This window comes from Mandrillus leucophaeus, unplaced genomic scaffold, assembly GCF_000951045.1.
Source record: "Mandrillus leucophaeus isolate KB7577 unplaced genomic scaffold, Mleu.le_1.0 Scaffold1267, whole genome shotgun sequence".
NCBI lineage: Eukaryota > Metazoa > Chordata > Mammalia > Primates > Cercopithecidae > Mandrillus > Mandrillus leucophaeus.
In genome coordinates this window covers 137,440-145,894 of record NW_012101065.1, presented here as the reverse complement: position 1 = coordinate 145,894, position 8,455 = coordinate 137,440, and positions in this window count along the sequence as shown.

Here is an 8,455-nt window from a genome sequence, read left to right as displayed (position 1 = left end):
TTTTTATATATATATATATATATATATCTCCTATTAGTTCTGTCCCTCTAAGAGAACCCTGACTAACACAGATTTTGGTACTGGGGTGGTTCTAGAGAAACAGAATATTAAGGATGGAGTTATTTCGATGGTTTTGGGGTTTCTAGAGTTGGCTGCTTAATATGGTTAGACCCCAAAATGCTAAGGACTCTACATCTCATAGTATGGAGAACACTGATAGTCCTTGGTGTGAACTGTTTAGAGAGTTAAGCAAGGTAAATGCATTTAACATGCTTGATTCACTTCTTGTGAGTGGCAGGGAGTTTAATGACTCTATACATAATACCTTTGACCATATGTGGAGAACCAAGGAACACAATGAAGCTGGTTGGTTGCTCCTGAGTTCAATAGACAAAGTGATGAAAGAAAATGATGAACTCAGGGATTCTGTCTCCTGGCTTCAGAAGCAGATACTGAGCCTCAAATCTGCTAAGATTGCCCTGAGTGAGACCCTTATCTCCTGTACAGAAAGAGCTGAGATTGTGAAAAAACAGGCACAAACTCTTATCGTGCAACTGGCTGACCTGCAACAAAAGGTGCATGTATAGCCTCACCAGGTGTCTACTGTTAAAGTGAGGGCATTGATTGGAAAATAATAGGACCCTGCAACTTGGAATGGGGAAATGTGGGAGGACCCAGATGAAGCTGGGGTCACTGAGTTTGTAAACTCTGATGAACCTCTTTTGCCAGAAGGAACAGCTTCCCCATCTCCAGTAGTGGCAACATCCCCTCCTCGACCCATGCTGCCATCAGCCTTTCCTCCTTTGTCTGAGGAGATAAACCCCGTGCTGCCTAAGGCAACAGGGATGGCCTCCCCTGAGGCAGTTGCCAGGCAAAATAATGTTGATTCTCCTCAGGAGCCACCCCAACACCCCTGTTTCCTGGTCCACTACATTGATGACAGTCTAGACCTATAACTAGACTAAAGTCTGGTCCGTTACATTGATGACAGTGCAGACCTGTAGCTAAAGTACCGGTGGGCCCCTAGAGGTAAGGTTGAGAGTGTGACCCATGAGGAGGTGCATGGCACTTCAAAAGAACTATTTGAGTTCTCTAATTTATAAAAACAGCAATCTGGAGAACAGGCATGGGAATTGATGTTACAGGTATGGGATAATGATGGAAGGAACATGGAGTTGGATCAGGCTGAATTTATTGGTTTGGGCCCACTGAGTAGGGACTCTGCATTTAATGTTGCAGCTTGGGGAGTTACAAAAGATTCTGATAGTTTATTTGCTTGGTTAGCTGAAATATGGATTAAAAGATGGCCCACTGTGAGCGAGCTGGAAATGCCTGATCTCCCTTGGTTTAATGTACAGGAAGGGATCCAATGGCTTAAGGAGATTGGGATGGTGGAGTGGATTAGTCACTTTAGACCTACTCATCCCAATGGGGAGGGTCCAGAAGATATACCCTTGACCAATGCCTTGAGAAATAGATTTGTGAGTGCAGCACCAGCATCTTTGAAGAGCCCTGTGATTGCTCTTCTCTGTATGTCATATTTAGTGGTGGGAACTGCAGTCACTCAACTACAAAATTTAAATACAATGGAAATAATTGGATCCCAAGGTAGTAGGGTCTAAGTGGCAGCAGTCAACCATCAAAGGCAAGGTGGGCATAGCTACTGTAATGGACAGCAGAGGCAAAGTGGCAATCAGAATAATCTGGAGTAATCTGACTCGTGTAGAGCTCTGGCATTGGCTAATTAATCACAGTGTTCCTAGAAGTGAAGTTGATAGGAAGCCTACTGCATTCCTACTGAAATTATACAGAGAACTTCCAGATCGAATGGACAAAAGACTAATTTGAATCGTAAAAACAGAGAATCACGACCCCTCAATCAATTTCCAGGATTGAGCCTGTTTAGAGACCCAGAACCCCTTGAATGAAGGGGAAGCTGGGTCCTCTTGAGGAAGGACCCCACTACATTATTGACAATTTAGGCAGTGAATCTTTCTCCCACCCTTCCCCAAGGAGACCTCCAGCCTTTTACTAGGGTAACCATGCATTGGGGAAGGAGAAATTATCATAAATTTCAGGGACTTCTGGACACTGACTCTGATTTGGCGTTGATTCCAGGGGACCCAAAATGTCACTGTGGCCCTCCAGTTAAAGTAGGGGCTTATGGAGGTCAGGTAATTAATGGAGTTTTAGCTCAGGTCCAACTTACAGTGGGCCCAGTGGGTCTCTGGACTCATGCTGTGGTCATTTCCCCAGTGACAGAATGCATAATTGGCATAGACATACTCAGCACCTGGCAGAACCTCTACATTGGCTCACTGACTGGTAGGGTGAGGGCTAATATGGTGGGAAAGGCCAAATGGAAGCCATTAAAGCTGTCTCTACCTCAAAAAACAGTAAATCAAAACCGATATCACATCCCTGGAGGAATTGCAATTAGTGCCACCATCAAGGACTTGAAGGATGCAGGGATGGTGATTCCCACCACATCTCCATTTAAGCCTCCCATTTGGCCTGTGCAGATGACGGATCTTGGAGAATGACAGTGGATTATCGTAAGCTTAACCAAGTGGTGACTCCAATTGTAGCTGGTTTCCAATGAAATCAGATGTGATTTCATTGCTTGAGCAAATTAACATGTCTCCTGGTGCCTAGTGTGCAGCTATTGACTTAGCAAAATGCCTTTCTCTCCATTCCTGTCCACAAGGCCCACCAGAAGCAATTTGCCTTCAGCTGGCAAGGCCAGCAATATACCTTTACTGTCCCACCTCAGGGGTATATCAACTCTCTGGCTTTGTGTCATAATATTATTCAGAAAGACCTTGATCACTTTTGGCTTCTGAAAGATATCACACTGGTCCATTACAATGATGACATTATGATGATTGGATCCAGTGAGCAAGAAGTAGCAAACACACTGGACTTATTGGTGAGACATTTGCATGCCAGAGGATGGGAACTAAATCTGACTAAAATTCAGGGTCATTCTACCTCAGAAAAATTTCTAGGGGTTCAGTGGTGTGGGGCCTGTCAAGATATTCTTTCTAAGGCAAAGGATAAGTTGCTGCATTTGGCTCCTCCTACAACCAAGAAAGAGGTACAATGCCTAGTGGGCCTATTTGGATTTTGGAGACAACACATTCCTCATTTCGGTGTGTTACTCTGGCCCATTTATTGAGTGACCGGAAAGACTGCCAGTTCTGAGTGGGATCCAGAACAGGAGAAGGCTCTGCAACAGGTCCAGACTGCTGTGCAAGCTGCTATGCCACTTGGGCCATATGACACAGCAGATCCAATGGTGTCTGAGGTGTCAGTGGCAAATAGGGATGCTGTTTGGAGCCTTTGGCAGGCTCCCATAGGTGAATCACCGCAGAGACCTCTAGGATTTTGGAGCAAGGCCCTGCCATTTTCTTCAGATAACTACTCTGCTTTTGAGAGGCAGCTCTTGGCCTGTTACTGGGCTTTGATGGAAACTGAACGTTTGACTATGGGTCATCAAGTCACCATGCGACCTGAAGTGCCTATCATGAGCTGGGTGTTTTCTGACCCATCTAGCCATAAGGTTGGCCATGCACAGCAGCATTCCATCCTCAAATGGAAGTGGTATATATGTGATTGGACTTGAGCAGGTCCTGAAGGCCAAGTAAGTTACTCAAATGCCCATGGTCTCCACTCCTGCCACCCTGCCTTCTCTCCCCCAGCCTGCACCAATGGCCTCATGGGGAGTACCCTATAATCAATTGACAGAGGAAGAGAAGACTAAGGCCAGGTTCACAGATGGATCTCCATGATACACAGGCACCACCCAAAAGCGGACAGCTGCAGCACTACAGCCTCTCTCTAGGACATCCCTGAAGGACAGCAGTGAAGGGAAATGTTCCCAGTGAGCAGAATTTCGAGCAGTGCACCTGGTTGTGCACTTTGCATGAAAAGAGAAATGGACAAATGTGCAATTATATACTGATTCCTGGGTTGTAGCCAATGGCTTGGCTGGATGGTCAGGGACTTGGAAGAAGCATGATTGGGAAATTGGTGACAAATAAATTTGGGGAAGAAGTATGTAGATGGACCTTTCTGAGTGGTCAAAAACTGTGAAGATATTTGTATCCCATGTGAGTGCTCACCAACGGGTGACCTCAATGGAGGAGGAGTTTAATAATCAAGTGAGTAGGATGAGCCGTAATGTGGACACCCTCAGCCTCTTTCCCCAGCCTCCCCTGTCACCGCCCAATGGACCCATGAACAAAGTGGCCATGGTGGCAGGGATGGAGGTTATGCATGGGTTCAGCAAGATGGACTTCCCCTCACCAAGACTGACCGGGCTATGACCACTGCTGAGTGTCCAACTTGCCAGCAACAGAGACCAACACTGAGCCCTCGATATGGCACCACTCCTCAGGGTGATCAGCCAGCCACCTGGTGGCAGGTTGATTATATTGGACCTCTTCCATCATGGAAAGGGCAGAGGTTTGTCCTCACTGGAATAGGCACTTACTCCTGATACAGGTTTGCCTATCCTGTATGCAATGCTTCTGCCAAGACTACCATCCATGGACTCATGGAACTGCCTTATCCACCAGCATGGCATTCCACACAGCATTGCCTCTGACCAGGGCACTCACTTTACAGCTAACAAAGTGTGGCAGTGGGCTCATGCTCATGGAATTCACTGGTCTTACCATGTTCCCCATCATCCTGAAGCAGCTGGACTGATGGAATGGTGGAATGGCCTTTTGGAGTCACAATGACAATGCCAACTAGTTCACAATACTTTGCAGGGTTGCGGCAAAGTTCTCCAGAAGGCCGTGTATGCTCTGAATCAGCCTCCAATATATGGTACTGTTTCTCCTATAGCCAGGATTCAGGGGTCCAGGGATCAAGGGGTGGAAGTGGAAGTGGCACCACTCACCATCAACCCTACTGATCCACTAGCAAAATTTTTGCTTCCTACTCCCACAACATTGTGTTCTGCTGGCCTAGAGGTCTTAGTTCCAGAGGGAGGAACGCTGCCGCCATGAGACACAATGACGATTCCATTAAACTGGAAGTTAAGATTGCCACAGGGACACTTTGGGCTCCTCCTACCTTTCAGTCAACAGGCTAAGAATGGAGTTACAATGTTGGCTGGGGTGATTGACCCAAACTATCATAATGAAAGCAGACTACTACTCCACAACAGAGGTAAGAAGGAGTATTCATGGAATACAGAAGATCCATTAGGGAGTCTCTTAGTATTACCATGTCCTGTGATTAACATCAATGGGAAACTACAACAGCCCAATCCAGGCAGGACTGCAAATGACCCAGACCCTTCAGGAATGAAGGTTTGGGTCACTCCACCAGGAAAACAAACAAACAAACAAAACAACAACAGCAAAAACAAGACCTACTGAGGTGCTTGCTGAAAGCAAAGGGAATACAGAGTGGGGAGTAGAAGGCAGTCATCAATACCAGCTACGACCACATGACCAGCTGCAGAAACGAGGACTGTAACTGTCATGAGTATTTTCTCCTTCTTTTGTTAAAAACATGTTTGTGCATGTCTAGACTTGTACTAAGAAAACATCTTCATTTTATTTTCTTTTTCTTTTCCTTTATTATGTGACATAAGATTTATTGGCTTCACATCAGCATTTAAGTATTGTTCACTTTATGTAATAGTATTTGGGTTGGGGATTGGTGTGTTTCTGGTTGTGCAAAGGATAATTGTATTATGTTACACGTAATTATGACCTCATTATTGTCTCTATTTGAAGATTATCTATGATCTTAGGAGATGTGTATGGGTTCAAGTTGACAAGGGGTGGACTTGTGATGGTTAATACTGAGTGTCAAATTGATTGGATTGAGGGATACAAAGTATTAATCCTGGGTGTGTCTGTGGGTATTGCCAAAAGAAATTAACATTTGGGTCAGCAGGCTGGGGAAGGCAGATCCACCCTTAATCTGGTGGGTACAATCTAATCAGCTTCCAGTGAATATAAAGCAGCCTGAAAAACGTGAAAAGGAGAGACCTGCCTAGCCTCCCAGCCTACATCTTTCTCCAGTGCTGGATGCTTCCTGCCTTCGAACATCAGACTCCAAGTTCTTCAGTTTGGGGACTCGGACTGGCCCTCCTTGCTCCTCAGCTTGCAGATGGCCTATTGTGGGACCCTGTGATCATGTAAGTTAATACTTAATAAATCCCCTTTACATCTGTCTATCTATGTATCTGTCTGTCTGCCTGTCTGTCTATCTGTCAATCATCTATCTATCCAATTAGTTCTGTCCCTCTAAGAGAACCCTGACTAATACAGTGGCCATGGAATAATGTCTGCACTACTTGACACTCGCTTTTGGTTTTGTATATTGACTTCACAGCACTAAACAGGGAAAGACTCCATTTGTATGGGGACCAACTTTGTTGTATCATATCCAGTTCCCTTTCCTAGAAGCAATGAATAATTGCTGCCACTCTTTTATGAATGCATCTGGAGATTCCCCAGCCCTTTAGAAGTGTCAGAGAAGGGAACAGCAAATGCAATAATAGGGACTGCCCAAATGATCAGGGCCTTAGGCTTCCAGCCTTTATCCTGAAAGTACTTTAGTCCTCTCCTCCTACAGGCCTAGATTTACAAAGCTTTCGACAGCTGTACTCTGGGACAAATTGAATTCTGACATAAAACACTTTCTTGAGATTTGAAAATGCTACCTTTTCTCCCCTTTACTCTGTTCCCTAAATAAGGGGTTGCTGGAAACATCCTTGATAAGTTTCGTAAAACTGCCTGCTTCATATGATGCTTATAAATTTCACAGTCAATGACTATCTTGTGGAAAAAAAAAAAAAGTAACTATTTTCCTCCATAATTAAATTTAGCTTTTCAATCTCAATTTCTTTTGGTGGCAGAAATTTAATCTGACCAACAAGGTAAACAAAGTTTCTTGCTGTTATTTTTTTTCCAATTGAGAATCTTCCATCTCCCATCCTTCTTCCTCTTCTCTCCTCCAGTTCTTCCCAGGGCCCCTCTGGATTCTGGAAGGCTGGAGTGTGATTGAGCTGTCAGAGGATGCAGGATTCTCACTCATGATGGACCCTGACCCCTGATAGCCACTGATGAGGTGCATTTCAACCTTTCTGGTCACTGCCGCGTCACTTGTCCTGCCATGTCCTCCTGGGTCAGGGCTGTGACTCTGTCCTGTTTGTCCCACCCTAAGCTTCTCTGAGCCTACCAGGCCAGGGGCTTCTTGGAAAAACTGGTGGTGTTCTCGGGCACACCTCCCTCCTGCCCCCTGCACCTACAGTCCTCCCTCTTCCTAGGCAGGATGGACGCCCTATTGGGGTCATTCTCAGATGTCCAGCTTTCTGGCTCACATTTTTCACTTCGTTCTCTCACGAATGTCTATCTGATTTTCTCTCAATACATCGGAAACTAGCTTTTAAAAATTATCATTAATTTAAAAATGCATATATTACTAATGGTATCATCCCTATCCCCATTGTCTTTGGAGGTTTGACCTTAGGAGCACCTTCTCCCTCCCACACTCAAATCCTTTTCTCTCACAAAGTCCAGATCCTGAAATGCACTTTAAGAACTATTTTGTCCGAGTTTAAAAAAAAAAAAAAAAAGTACGGAGGAACTCAACTGACTTGTTTGTTTAAACTCTATCCACCCTCCCCTGCCGGCAGTGAGCATGGAAGATGATGATTGCTGGCAAAACAGGGGAGTGGGAGTGAAGGTTAGAAAGTCAGGGACAGGGGACACTTGTGCTGCCGGGGTGTTGTCTGGGCAATGATGCTGCTTGTGGTGAATTCACATTCACCTCTAGAATGGGTTTCTGGCTTTGCTGGAGAAAGGCTTTTATTGGGTGTCATTAGTAATAACGTCAAAGGTGGCGGGGAGGCGGGGGAACCTTCCCTTGTTAGGGAAGGTTTCATGATTTATGGCGTCTCCTTTCTGATCTTTCAAATCAAGAAACCTCTCTGGGGAATAATAGGAGCCATGTTCTTTCTAATGTGGTATGAAAGTCCTGAATAGTTGCTATTGCTTTTACAGAAATGATTAATTCTCAATCTATGTCAGGGAGATTCTCAGCCCTGATTTTGAGATGATGGCATTGGGAAATAGACATCACTGCATGAAGTTGCTACCCCTTATGCAGGCCTTCTTGGTGGTCTGTGTCATTGTCGTGGGTTTCAACTATTTCAACTACTAGATTGCGACCAGCTCCCCCCGCCCACCCCCTGCCAGGTGTGGATCAGGAGCGGGAAAGCAGGGTCTGCAGGGTGCCCATGGAGAGGGGCTCTGTGCAGCTGAAAAAGAATGAGCTCCAGGGAGGGCTGGAAAAGCAACGAGATCAGCTCAGCCAAATCCAGTCCAGCCACAGCTTTCAGCTGGAGAGCACTGACAAGCTGTCCCAGGATGAAAAGGGGGTTTTAGTGAAGATCATCACTTTGGTGAGAGGCTCACAGGAGTCC